Source organism: Camelus ferus, chromosome 3 (assembly GCF_009834535.1).
Source record: "Camelus ferus isolate YT-003-E chromosome 3, BCGSAC_Cfer_1.0, whole genome shotgun sequence".
NCBI lineage: Eukaryota > Metazoa > Chordata > Mammalia > Artiodactyla > Camelidae > Camelus > Camelus ferus.
The window spans coordinates 49,440,626-49,455,845 of NC_045698.1; the positions used below are offsets into that span (position 1 = coordinate 49,440,626).

At 40.8% G+C, this 15,220-nt stretch overlaps 1 protein-coding gene across 6 annotated transcripts in view; it reads right to left on the reverse strand.

The window, feature by feature from the left end:
• Positions 1 to 15,220, reverse strand: part of FAM169A (family with sequence similarity 169 member A) — an 83,307-nt gene that overhangs the window by 48,103 nt on the left and 19,984 nt on the right. The window contains exon 1 of one of the 6 annotated variants that reach the window (XM_032474274.1): positions 12,026 to 12,495. The exons of 3 other annotated variants lie outside the window; for them this stretch is intronic. The gene's annotated coding sequence lies outside the window, so the exon portion shown is untranslated. Of the gene's footprint in view, positions 1 to 10,968; positions 11,312 to 11,497; positions 11,927 to 12,025; positions 12,496 to 15,220 lie in introns of those variants that run through there. 2 more of the 6 variants (XM_032474275.1, XM_032474276.1) reach the window with 2 other exon arrangements.

Consider the following 15,220-nt stretch of genomic DNA (forward strand, 5'->3'; position numbering starts at 1 on the left):
CTATGGAGCTAGAAGAATATGAATTCAGACAATCAAATATACCTTCCAATATAATTATTTCACTCAATATGCAAAATCAAATATCACGGTATTTGTCATGACTATATGAAATTTCCTTTTGTAAAATTCTGCAACAGTTACTTTGTTATTAAATATTCTATTCACATATTACACCAGAAAGCACTAGAATTAGAAGCCTGTGGCCTTGTCTCCTGGGTCACCTCTGCTACTAACTAGCTCTGTAACCCTAGGCAAGATACTTACCCTCTTTAGGCGTCTGTATTCTCATCTGTAATGTGATGCGATAGGACAGGATAAATCCAAAGACCTTTTTCACCTCTAAAAGTTTATAAATGTTTATTTAAAAAAATAGCGGTTAACTTAAGACTGTGCAACTTACTAGCCTTATGCTGGTCCCGCTAGTTTAGGGAGTCAAGAAGAGGGAAATAGAGATTGCTGTGATACATCACTCACTTCTCCCTCTTTTTTGTTGTTTTTAAGCGTCTGTTCTGTTATGTAACTGAAAAGCTGTCAGATCAAATCGTGTCAAGTAGTTTATGCTCTGCCCGTGGGAGAAACCAAAAGGCCTAACTAGATTCTACATGAATGAGAAAGCTTAATATTGCCTTAAGCAAAGTAACTCATCAAAAAATTTACGCAGAATGAACAACGAAGTGTAAAAAGTGTCCAAATTAATTTATAAATTAAGCAAATGGCTTGCTCATTAATCCTGGCTAACCTGTATAAAAACTTGATAACTCACATCTCTTACATAAGAACTCCAAGATGCCCACCAGCTATTTTACACCCATCTATTAGTAATTCATCCCTTTTTCCTGAAAAATTATATAACTATCTGAAAGACTGAATGCTCTTAACAAGAAAAAAAATATGAGAAAGAGTTAAAAATCAAATTCCTATTATTGTGATTTTTCCCCTATTTAAGGTTAATCACTAGATATCAAGTATACTCTTAAAAGGGGGAAATATACTTTTTAAATTTAGTTCCTAAATTATTTCAAGATTCTTATAGATTATTGCTATTATTTGGGGGCTTTTGAAGAAGAAGATCCAAAAAAAATGGAAATTTTAGAGCTGAAAGAGTTCTTAAAGAAAGAATAACAATCTCAACCAAGTCATGATCCTACCACTCCCGACTGTTTCCCCAACACCGAAAATAGTTTAGGTATCCAAGCAACATAATCCGCAATGCTCTCAACCTGTTACACAAAAAGCCTGTTTCTGGACCTTATTATGATTCTTCTCATGATTCTTCCCTTGATTCTTCCCTTGTCTGTTTTCTCCCTAACGTCATGTCCTTCCCTAACTAACCTAGTCTCTGTGCTACATCAGCTCAACTGGTCTACCGTACTCACTTTTATTCTTCTACCTCTCCCGCCCTACACAAAGCCCTAAAGCCTAGATTAATCCTTCTCCACTCTTAGAGCTGAGTTTTTGAGTATGACAAAAATGAAACCACTGAATAGGCTGCTCCAACTATCCAATCTCAGGTGGGCTCAACACTGCTCAGACATCCTTTTCTGTCCTCTGGGAAAGGAAAAACATTTGATTACGTACAGGTGAGAACTGCCTATAAGTTTATAGGTAACGAGGCAGAAGTTAAATGGGGTTCATACCTATTGCCTCTTTTTATTTCACGTAGAAAGCAAAATCATCTTTTGAAGTAATAATCACTGAGCCAACAGGGGACTATGTGGCTACTTCTAGCCAACACATTTCACATGCATTCCCTGATAGAGCTTTTATCCCAAACCCATGAAGTGGGTAATTTAATTATCTCATTTTGGGATGAGGAAACCAAGACAGAGCAGCAGAGTAACTTGCCCCAGGGCACACTATAGTGCGCGGCAAAGCTAGGACTTGAACCCAGACAGTCTAGCTCTAAGGACTATTCTTTCAGTCACCATGCTGTGTCTGAAAACATAGCATCTTAGAACCCTAACTAAGATGATATGATTGCTTACACATATGAAGAGAAATCTTACCAGTTTTCTTTCTAAGGGTTTAACTCCCTCCTCATGTCTAAGAAATGGTCCTAGATCTAAGAAATCATTTAAACACAAAGGTACTGGGTATTTGGAATATCTTAGGGCTTCAAAAGCAAAATCTAATCATATGGCATAGAATTTGGGGCCCCTAACAGGGGAATATGTAGAATACTAGTTAAGGGAGTGTGCTCTTGAGCCAAACTGCCAGGACTATCTCCACATGACCATGGGCAAATTACTTGAACAGATACAGGAAAAGGATCTCCGAGGAAGGAATACACTGCAAGGGTAAAAACCAGTAACTTTCAACATATATTAAAATTTTTACATCTAAAAAACAAAAAACTCAGAGACAAACTATAACCAATATGACACATACGAGCTAGTATCCTTAAAACAAATACAACTTTGGGGGTGGGGAGGAGGTAATTAGGTTTACTTATTTATTTTTAATGGAGGTATTGAGGATTAAACCCAGGACCTTGTGCCTGCTAAGCTCAAATTCTACACTGAGCTATACCCTCCATTCCAAATACAATGGTTTTTAAACTAAGATGCAAATAAATAAGCAAGTGGCATAAACAGATAATTCATAAAAAAGGAAAAACAAACATCAAAAATGTTCAACTCCTAATGCTGGAGAGGCTGTGGAGAAAAGGGAACCCTCCTACACTGCTGGTGGGAATGTAGTCTGGTGCAGCCATTGTGGAGAACAATATGGAGATTCCTCAAAAGACTAAAAATAGACCTACCATATGATCCAGCAATCCCACTCCTAAGCATATATCCAGAGGGAGGCTTAATTCAAAAAGAAACATGCACCCCAACATTCACAGCAACCCTATCTACAATAGCCAAGTCATGGAAACAACCTAAATGTCCATCAACAGATGACTGGATAAAGAAGCTGTGGTATATTTATACAATGGAATACTACTCAGCTATAAAAAAAAGAATAAAATAATGCCATTTGCAGCAACATGGATGGGCCTGAAGATTGTCATTCTAAATGAAGTAAGCCAGAAGGAAAAAGGAAAAAATACCATACAATATCACTTATATGTGGAATCTAAAAAAAAAAGACAAAGTTATTTACAAAACAGAAACAGACTCACAGACATAGTAAACAAACTTATGGTTACCAGAGGGGGAAAGTGGGAGGGAAGGGATAAATTGGGAGTATGAGATTTGCAGATACTATTATATATAAAATAAACATATAGCACACAGAACTACATTCAATATCTTGTAGTAACTTATGGTGAAAAAGAATATGAAAACAAATATATGTATGTTCATGTATGACCGAAGCATTATGCTGTACACCAGAAATTGATAACATTGTAAGCTGACTATACCTCAGTTAAAAAATATCAAAAAAAAAATGCTCAACTCCTATTTTTTTAAAAAGCCAATCACAAATATTTTTAAAACAAATTAATTTACAAAAAATATTAGTATACACTTATATGATTGTAGAGGAAATTATCTGGATGGGGTTACATTATATTGTTAACAGAAGTAATAACCTGGTGAAGGAGGAAGAAGGAGGGACTCAAGGGAGGGGACAGGTGGGGAAGAAAGGAGATTCCATATGGAGCCTCCTTCCTCAATCTACTCACTTTGTAGTAAGTCTCTATTGGATGCATCTGAGTGGCAAAATTTAGGTTACATGCCTGCATCTGACCTCCAAGGGAGACAGAATGTGATTTGGGAGGAGGCAGGGAGGCAAATTAGGGCTCATAGGGCTAAAATGAGACTCATAAGCAAAGTCAAGTCAGAACATAAACACTAATGACCACAGCCAGGAATGGATGTGAAATCCTTGCTTTACTATCTACGCACTTGGAGCAAGATACAGAGAGAGCTACTGACACTCCTCAGATACATATGCAAAAGCTTAGCAATAAATTAACAGGTGATATCTGAAAGGAAGAAATAAAAATGTGCTTATAACTGAAGCATCCACTTGGCCGACTACATACGGTTCTGCAGAAAAGACATTTGCCGCTAGAACACATCAGCCACTCAGCCACTCAGCCCCTCAGGACCCAGATTCCTGAACACTGTTAACAATCTCACAGAAGCAGTTTACAAAAGTCAAGAAAACAAAATAAGAACTATTTAAATGAGTGTATCATAAAGTCTTGTCCTTCATTTCAACATTAGACAATCTCAATTTCTTTATTGTTTTTACCTGGCTTCTTTACCATATGAAAGATCTGACTTCCTTATGCTTTAGTAAGGTTAACAGGGGTTTGGCATAAACCTCAAGGAAGCAGGCAATTTTAAAAAATAGTCTAAATAATATGCATATTGTTGTGGATGTCTTTAATATAAAATATCACAGAGGTTTGTCTCATTTAGAATCACGAAGACTGAATTTTCATTAAAAAAAAAAAAATGCCTAGCTCAAAACAAAAGCAAAAACAAAACTTGGTGCTTAATTTTGACATTCAACAGATGAAATCTTCTGTTGAGTCACAATCACCATCACCACCCACCACCATCCCCTAATATTTTCACTACGCAACTAAAAATGTAACCAAGGGTTTCCACTATCTGCAGAGCATCACATCAACTTGGAAAAACAGCAGCCTCTGAACCACAGGCTAACCATTCCTCTCTCCCTTCCAGGTTTCCCCAACTCTGCACTCGAAGCCGCGGCCCCATACACCTGCCCGGCAATCCTCTTGCAAACTCAGGTGGGTTTGCTTACCCAGATCAAGTGAAACTGTTTTCTTACCTTTCACTGGCAGCAGGCCTAGGGGAAAAAAGACAGTAGTAACCTTCCTATCTGGCTTCAATACAGATTTACTAAGTAAACGAGTAAATAAATGACTAAACAAAAGTGTGTATAAATAAAGTATGTGCTGGTGCGAGGAGGAAGAGCTGCCCCAGATGAGACACATATACAGTTCTGCTGCTGGATGAAGAGATGGTCCCTCAGCAGGCAGAGAGAGAAGGAAAGGCCCTCTAAGAGGAAGCCAGAAAGCATGCTGAGAATGGCAAATAGCTGGGTTCACTAAGACAGTTAAGGTACATACAAAGACATTATCGGTAAATAAAATGAGGGTGGAACACACCAGACTAGAGTTTGGACTTTTATTTGGCACACAGTAGGAGGCAATTCAAGATCCTGAGCAGAAAAGAGACACCCAAGGCTATACTATACTGTAAGACAACTTATCCAGCAGCTGTGTGTGGGATGCATTAATAGGTAGAATTTAAGGAAGACAAGTTGAGAAACGCTTATGAGTTCCTCTTAAGTAACTCAGCACTACTTCTTTTAACATACTTTATCTATCACATGATAGTGAGATTTACCTTTCTTCATCTAACCTACCAGGCTCAGATCTCCAGAGAAGCATAATCTATTTTTCCAAACATATAGAAAGTAGGGATGGGTCAAATGATCTCTGATGTCCCTTCTAATAACTTAGGTGCCCACACGTGATTACTTGGAGGAAGAAGATAGGAAAAAAGGTCTTAAATTTACAGAGGGGTGGTATTGTCAAATTCGTTTATAATCACTTTTTATAACTCGGAATGCTTTCTGAGGATGACAACAGAACTATAGTTTATCGCTTGCTTACCTTGCACAAGGCATTATGCTCAACACCCTACACATACTATCCCACTTATTCCTCAAAATGACCCTATGAGGCAGGTATTCGTACACACATTCTCCCAGAGAGGAGGCTCAGGTGTGGAAGGTCAGGTAAGCTGCCCAGTTCACACAGCTAGTAAGTGTCAGAGTCAGTTTCCAAACCTAGGCAGCCTGTCTCCAGGGGGATTTCACCTGGTGGCCAGGCTGCCAGGTCAAGACAAAAGGTCAATATAACCCATGATGTAACTGACGGATTACACAACTATCACAGAACATATCAAGCATACTGGTCAATCACTCCTTAGGCATTTGATTTTTTAAATCTTGCAATATCTTCTCTTCAGACTTTAGATGCTTGTTCTAATCACTATGATCCATCTTCTTCAGAATGCTTAAATGTTTACTACACAATAAATCCAAAGCCAACTGTTTTAAAGTTTAAAAAATGAAAGGGAAACAAAAGCTGACAAAGTAAAATGTCTATCAAATATTTCCTTAACAAACTACTATAAAATAGAGCTAAGGGGAAAAAATGAAATTCACTAAGTTGCATTATAGTTTTTTTTTTAATTACCCATTACTGAAGAACAGAGATAAATAAGACCTTGAGATTTAGATGATACTAGACTCAACACAAACTAGTGAGCAAGGTTTGTTTGTTTATTTTCAGTTAAGGCAAAAATGACCCCAGAATAGGGCTTCATTATTAGGATTCTGACTATCCAGATGCAGAGATAGAAAAAGATGTCTGCCCTCTTCATGAGTCAGACAGCATCCATCGTTTTTTATTCCATTCTGATGATCACATTTTAAGAAAAAGCACACCAAAAAACTGGAATGCCACCAGTGGGAAAAAACCAGGATGGTAAAGGATCTAGCAACCATGGTACAGGAGACGAGGAACAGGAATTGGGAGAAATCAGTGAGGTCAAGTCTTGGAAAAGAGGAAAGAAAGTTACCTTTCAAATATTTGAAGTGTCAATATGTAGATGAAAACTTAAGATTTATTCTACATATCCCTGAAGAGTAAAGGAAATGCGCATTGGTGGGAGGAGGGGTAGCTCAGTGGTAGAGTGTGTGCCTAGCAAGCACAAGGTCCTGGGTTCCATCCCCAGTACCTCCACTGAAAATAAATAAAAACCAAATTACCTCCTTCCCCAACCAAAAAAAATAATTAATTAATTTAAAAAAAAAAAAAAGAAATAGGCCTTTCCAACAATAAATTCGACCCAAATGTATCACACTGCATGAAAACCCAGACCGGTGAATTAGCTGGTCAAAGAGTGTGGAGAGTTACAGGTGATCCAGTCCAACTCTGGTTGGAGTAACATCTCTATGCTCCGTTGTAAATAAAGCCACAAGAACTTCCATCTCCATCCAAGCCAGTTCTAGCAAGGAGAGCCAAGAGTCCACAGACTTCAGTTGAGTGGTTATTGTATATGAAATTGTAAAATCATATGAATCATTTTATAAAAGAAAATTACGTCTTTTTTTTTTGTGGTTGCCATTCTGTGAAGCTACTCAGATAAAAGTATTCTCCAAACAAAAGTTATATTCAGAATCACTTCAATTTCTTTTTTCATGGTTTAGAAAATAGTATCAATAAATCTCCTCAGCCTTGAAATTAATTTCCAGTACTTTTAGATTTGCATTGTATTACAAAACTAAATACCAAGACTTCTAACATGTGGTCGCTTTTTGCTAAATTTATCTATATTTTCCACTCATATACACAAATAATTAATAGAAAACAGGACCAAATCTAAAATTAGAAGACAGATTCTTTGCTTGGGATCCACAAAAGCTATAAAGGGGATTACAGGAATTATTTTCAAGTTTTAAAAAAAACATGTATTTCCCCTACATTAATACATGAACTAACAAAACCCAAAGATTTCCATAATTTTAACTAAAATTCTACCAGCTCAACTCATTTGGTATATTTTATCTCATGAAGAGCAAAAGCTCTGATTGACAAGTGGTAGAGAAATCACAATGTAAAAAAAAAGTAAATCACTGCTTTGAAATGTACCTCAAAAAAAGTGCTGTACAAGGGGTGGCTGTGGGGCAACAACCATAATAAAAAGGAGAAAAAGATGAAGAACACTGAACTAGATACTCAAATATATATATATATCCTAATTTCATTGATATCAGTACTAGCTCACCTTTAGGAATATTATCACATTTAATTCTGCCAACAACGTTTTGAATGAACTCTGTTGTAACTACTCTTTTATGAAGCCAGGGTTCAAACCTATGTCTCTTTGGCTTAAAATGTGGCCTTACACTGCCTGTGAATAATAACTACTGTTAACTTAAGAATGAGTTCATCTGATATATTAAGGGTGGGCTGATCCAAACTTGAAAGCACCGGTATGTATGCATAAAAGACTTTTAGACGACGATAAAATTCCTTATCAGTACAACTTACTACTTTACCAATCATTATACAACAAAAAGTCAAGGTCATTGACTTTCCTCCATGTCTCCTCATTCCTAAATCGGCTTCTCCCCTTACAGTTGTACCGACAATACGCCTCCTCAGGCCTCCAGTAGCCTCTCAACTCCCAAATTCAAGGGATTATTTGTACTCTCACCGCTCTTGTCCTTATGACAGACGAGACCCAACTGACTACTTTCTGCTACTTAAAAGTCTCACTCTTTCCTTGGACGACACTCTCCCTCAATGCTACTTCTTGGTTTCTTTCCCTCCTCAGCTTCTTTCAGCAACTGAACCCGCTCCTTTGCACAACCCATGACTCCAAGGGTCCCTGCAACATGCAATCTGCCACTTTTTTAAAAGATACAACTTACTAAACTGATTTGTTCCCAATTCATATTTGCAAAAATCTTTGTGCATTCAGATTTTACGGAACTTTTAACATTTCAACTCACAATACTTCACTAACACCATGAAGGTGGGATCTATTTGTTTTTCTGCCCAGTAACATAAAGACACTCAGTGTTTGTTCAATAAATGAAAGCCACTTTTGGTGTTAACCTAAAACATCTCATTGGAGGAGCTGTAACTAAAATAACACTTTTTTTTAGAAGTATGTGTTAAGTCACAAACTTTCTGGCCCAAAAAATAGGTTGGGTTAGGTGAGTAGATCCCTCCTACAGAGCAGATAAACCTTAAGGTCTCATATACCAGCTCTAAAATTCAATGAGTCTTAATAATTATTTTATAACGTCTTCAATAAAGTATCACTCTTCCCTGATTATTTTTAAATCATCATACCTTTCCTTAATAAACTTAACCTTGGGTAATTTTGTTGTGGTTGTTGGAAAGAATCATGAAATAGCCCTACTATCAATGAAGCATACCAAATTTAGAACTTTAATTTCAGGGTTAAATACACAAAGGATCAAAAACTTAGTGGTGTGTGAAGAGAAAAATCACTGTAAACACAATAGTCATGCCATTCTTTTTTTCAATTTAGAATCAGAAAATCTTAGAAATGGGAAGAAACATGAAGGTTTTAAAGTCCTACCAACCAACAATCCTTGCTACAGAATCCTTGATAAATATTTTTGAACATCTGTCTGAATACTCAATCCTTTTAAATTCTAATTACCTCTAAAAAGTAAGTCTTTTTGCCTTGTTAGTCAGATGGCTGCGCAGAATACACAGAGAAGGCTTAAAAGGGTTAGTTAGGTAGGAGCTAAGGAGAAAAATGTTAGAGGTTCTTTTCAAGTTTTCAACCACTGGTAAAATAATGCTCAAAATCCCATGCTATGTTCAAGATAAAAAGCACATCAAGATCACTTGCAGACTCGCATTAATTAAATACAACACTACCAATTCAGTGAACTTCTTTGATACGTGTATCAACAGAATCAATATAAAGGTGTAGGGACTGTGTCTGACACCCTGCGGAACTCAATCCCCAAGGACCTAGGATAGGTCCAGTCAGGGTACATGCAGTCCTTAGCAATCTCTACCTACGTAAGTTCTCTAAAACAAGACTCATCTGATCTTTCAATGTCCAAGGTCCCTTTCACCTTCATAATTCCACAGAACATGTCATTAAGAAGAGGCATGACATTTCTGAGAGGGATGGTACATGATATGGAATCATTTGTTTGCACAGAGAGTAAGTGGCTCTTCAACCAATCAGAAAAAAAAAAAGTTTAGAGTAATTTAATAAAGAGAATGACTGTCAAAAGCATCTAATCATATATTTTTTCTCCAAATCAAAGTTAAGCCTTTTGTTTGATGTATATTGTATCTTTATTAGAGAAAGGATATCATTTGTAATCAATTGAAAACTATTTCAAAGGTCAGACTAATTTGAAACTTGTTAGAACCTAAATCCACAGGTAAAGCATCTTAGGTCATAATTACTCAAGCAGCAGGCCAATGTGGCTACTGATGTAAGCTTTTTCTAAGTTCCCTAAACCAATCCTCATCATAAACTCAAAGAGAGACCACTATGACAGCTACAGGCTTTCCATGAAAGACTGTGATATTTTGCTTTTGTACCGGAAGTCTTACCACAAATAGACTTTTACCAGGTTCCTTTCACCACTACATTACCTGTGCTCGCTTCCGCTCTCCCCCTCCAAAACAAACAAACAAAAAGATTAAAAACAACAACAACAACAAAACAAACTTAGTCTTGTTTCTATTAGTCACTAAAAACCGCTCCTCTTGTAGGAGGAAAATAAGATACAGTTTGCAAAGATAACCTGTACATCTTTTGTACCTACGTACATTCCTGCAAACAGATGATACACTGCACAAACCCAGATCCGTTTGGTGAATTCCCTCCAGGGCCCAAATGTGTGTATTATGCAACAACCACCATTCCAGACTTTAATCCCCGTCTGTGATGCAGTGATAAAATACAAATGGCCAGAGTATAATCTCCTAGGTACCTAGGCACATTTGCGAGGGGACAGAACAAGAATTACCATATTGTCAGAAACCTTGAAAAAATGATAAATACGTAACAGTTCTGAATCACAGTTACAAGTTTTCCTTTGGGGAGTCTTTTAGCAACCTGTCTCTTTCCCCGCAAAAAAACCTCACTCGAGAGCATTTCAACTGAGGGTCTGAAAGGCTATCCCAAAGGGGAACGGGGTCGTGGTTATTTTAGAATCTACTCCAGGTAAAATACCCATACCAATTTCCAAATGCTGAAAAGCCAGTGAGATACTTCATCATCTCTCCCAAAGGGCTATAATGGGAGTAAATGTAATCCAGGTCCCTGAGCCATAACAATCCAGAGCTTCACCCATCGATCTCCTGGGGCACAGGCCTCGGGAAATTGCATAATGGGCCCCTAAGAATTAAAACAAAATTGCAGTAACCTGCATTCTGTAAGAGAATTTAAACAATACCTATTCCAAAAGTAGTGAAAGGTAAGGGAGGTGGTTAGAGCATCTTTGGAGGCCACCTGAGTGGCTGAACCCGAACCTCAACGCTTCCGCTCCACCCGCCACCAGGTCCGCTTTCCCCACGCCAAGGCGATGGACTCGAGAGGACAGGCTCCAGGCGGGAGAGCCGGGAGGGGAGGGGGCTCGGCAGGCAGCAGCCGGGGAGCAGGACGCCGGCCGCGGCGGGCGGAGGAAGGAGAAGGAGGCATTCCCTCACACAAAATGGTGGCGCTGGCGCCGAGGCCGGCACACCTGGGGGCGCACCACACGCCCCGCGGGGGAGCCGGCCGGCCGCCCGCACCTGGACGCGCGCCACGGGCCTGAGCGGCCGGCGTGGGCCTGCGCGGCGGCCGAGTCCCCGGGGCGGCCCGCAGCGTGTGGCCCGCGTCAGCCGCCCGCAGAATGCGGGGCCGGGACCTGCGGGGCGCGAGGCCGAACCAGGCAGTCTCGGCCTCGGCCGGCGGCCCCGACCTGGGACGGGCCGCGCACTCACCTCGGACGCGCCGCCGGAGCCGCCGGAGCCGCCGAAGCCCGGGAAAGGAGGCGGAGCCGCGGGAATGAATGGAGCCGGCGGCTGCTCGCGGGCGACCCCCGGCCGGGCCCGGGCCGCGCCGCTGGCGGCTGCCGGGGCGGGTGCGGCCGCCTGCCCCTCGCCCGGGACGCCCGGCTCCTGGTCGGCGGGTCGGCCGCAGCCCACCGTGCCCTCCGCCGGCGTGACGCACTCGCGCTGCAGCGCCTCCAGTCTTTGCAGCCGCGCGGCGCCCGCGCCCACCGCGAATCCCCCCGCCCGTCCGTCCACCCGCCCGCGCCGCGCGGCCCCTCCTCGGCGCCGGGGACGCCGCCCTGCCTCCCGCCAGGCCCGCTCTTCAGGCGGGCGCCGGGCAGGTACTGGCTTGACCGGCCGGGGGGCGCCACGCGGCCCCCGCCCCGCTGCCCGCGCCCCCTCTCCCCGCCCTAGCCGCCGTCGCTAGGCAGAGCGCGACGCCCCAGCTCATGCAAGGGCCCGGTATTAAAGAGTGACCTTGGCTTAGGTATAAAAATAGGTGCGGGTAAGCTGCGGGGACCACGACGCTCAATTTGCGTATTCCTTTAATGTCAACATTCGCAGAATCCCGTTTGCACGCCCCACGGAGTTTTCCTCCATCGAGGGGCGGGACCTCCGGGAATCTACCCCCGGTGGGCGAGGCCAGCTCGGCCTCGGGGCAGGGGTGCGGAGGGCGCCGCGAAGACGAAGGGACCCCTCCCGCCACCTCCCTCCTCACTGCCTCCCAGGAGGATGCAAGGGAAAAGGAAGCCAAGAGTCCCCTTCACAATCTGGACAAGCCCAAGCGCCCAGACTTCCATCTTGAGATAATAAGGAACCACCACATTCCTGCGTTGACCTCTTCTCTTTCAGAATCTAGCACAAGCAAACACTCCCTGACCCAGAAGGACGGCAGCTCCACCCACCTTTCCTCCCCTTCCCCTCCCTACTGACTTCATCTGCCTCTGAGCCCAGGGCCCTGTTGCTAATAACACTCCCAAGAAAGAAAGATAAGCTCTCAAGTATTTAGAGCATGGTAGATTTCTTTAAGGTAAGGCATGCCATGGTTTCAATAGGTTTAATAATTGTATTGAGGAATAGTATTTGTATTTGGGTAATTTTAAGACTTCCTTGTATCAATAAGCTCTGAAAAATAAACTCATCATCTAAGAGCAGTGGCATTGTTTTCAGCTCATCCAGAACATTTGAAATTGCATCTTTAATTCCTCGGAAATATTTAGCAATCACAGTACCAACCTTTCACGAATTTACTGATGATCAACAAAATCAATAAATATTTCAAAGAATACTTGTTGCTAGAGATATACTTGATTCAGGGTTTTTTTAATCAAAGACTTCTGCTTCCAGTTGCTCGTAAGAATCAACCTCACTGTTATATTTAATTTGTAATATTTAATTAGCAGCAATCTTAAATGTTATACAAAAAATAGTTACCATTTTTAGTGGACCCCAACACTGAACTAGATTTAATTGAGTGGGAATTTTGAATTGTTGAATTGTTTTAATCCACAGCAAATCTTGAGTGAATGAATGAAGTTATATAACGTTTGAATTTGTATTTCCTGAGCTGTATGTAAGTAGGAGTCCCTGGGGCAATTCCAAACAATTCCTGCCACTTTGGGAAGATGTTCTTTTGGCTACCAGACTGCAGGTGTTGAAGCCTTGGGCCCTAGTGCAAAGCTAGCCAGTACAACTTGTTCGTAATGTTTGAAATGCATGAGTGTGATTGGCTTTTAGATATTATTTCAGTGCATGAGTACTTGTGCCTGGGAGGCCTCTCAAATGTCTGGCCACTTTGCTAGAAATAAGAACTACACCCTCCCAGTCCCATAAAAGAGAGGGTCCAGTGGCCCCCATTCAATCAGCTAAGCCCAGCTTTCTTCCTATGGCAAGGTCTTTCCTGCTGAGACCTACAAAAGTCCTGTCTCCTACCTTGTGACGAGTGTCCTGTGAGGAGGCTCTGACTTCATCCTCTTTACTTGCAACATGATAAGGCTTTGAATGTTTCAAGGGGGAAAAAATTGCTTCTCTCTTTGGCTGAGATGCATAAAATCTTGCTTGTATCTTTACCCACACTCTGAGGATCCATGCACTTGTTGACTGAAAAAAATGCAGAACCTAAAAGCTGAGAGTTACATTCTATTCCTAGGACATTTCTGAGGATTTAAGCCCAGGATGCTGCCTCTCCGATCACTCTAAGAGACTGCTCCAAAGAGGCAGGGGAGGAGTCAGGATACATAGGAGTTTTTGCAACAAAGACCAGGTAGTTGGACATCAAAAGATTACTGTTAATTAAAGAAAACCAGTTATCTCAAGTTAAAGAATTTAGCACATTTCTATACATGGGAAGATGCAAAAGTCTGGGCTCAGTGAAATCATTCCCTTGATGTGCATGCACTCAGCTGTCTAGGACCAGTATCCTATTCTTTCCCATCTTGAGTTCACTCAAGGTGTAACTTTGAGGGTGGTGTCAGAAGACGGGCTGCCAGTCTGTCTCCATTCTGAGCTCCCTCCCGCCCTCCATCGTGGGCAGGCTGCAGTAGTGGCTGATGACTTGATGGCTGCAGTGTCCTTTGTTTACTGATATGGCAGGCAATATTTTGCATTCATAGGCTTTTAGTGGACAAAGAACTAAAAAAATGAGTTTTTATCAGATTAATACATGCTGTAAATCACTATCAAAATATTTTGAAATATGCTTTGAGGCTTTTGTCTAAAGAGTTTTGTAGAGAGTAAGAGGATGATGGCTTTGGTTTCATTGTTGTATATGCTTCCTTTTATTACTTTGTTAAGTTATAAGCAGAAAGAAATATATTAAGAGTTCTCATTGCATTTTTAGTATATGTCAAAAGGGGAGTGGAACCATGTTAAGAGAATCTTGCCACAACACTGGATTTTGGATGTTGCTGATACAAATGACCCAGCAAAGAGCCCTTAATTTGTACTGGAAAAGAGGAATTCCTAACGGCTAAAATAATGACTAATATTTTTGATTGTTAACAAATTGCCAGGCACTCTACTAACTTCTTTGTAGAAATTAACTCATTTAATTCTCATAACCATCCTTCGAGATACGTATTAATGTTATCCCTAGTTTACCTAAGAGGAAATTGAGGCACAGAGAAGCTAAGTAATTTGCCCAGGGTCACACAGCTAATAATTCTGGCAGTTTGGCTCAAGAGCACACTCCCTTAACAGGTGTTCTATACCGCCTTTCATGGGCACAAAAATCCTACGCCATATGATTGAATTTTGCTTTTGAAACCCTAAAACATACCAAATACCCAATACCTTCATGTTTAAATAATTTCTTCGATCTAGTAGTATCTTCCTAGACGTGAAGAGAGAATTAAACCTTTAGTTAGCAAGATAACTTGGAAGACTTCCTCACATATATATTAAGCAAAATTGTATGATCTGTTAGTTTTTGAAAAGCAAAAAAAATTTTTTCACATCTTTTAAGGGTAATTGTTCTCCAAGTTCTTTTTTTTTTTTTCAGGTCCCAGAGCAGAGTTATAAGTTTTGTTTATGTATTTATTTACTGAATGGAAGAAACACAGTTCCTCGGAAAAGATTCCTCACCATCTTTGACACCCCATTCAACTTCAGTGGGTAGAATTAGGATCCAACACATACAATACATATGTTTTATGTTCATAAAATTACAGTGTG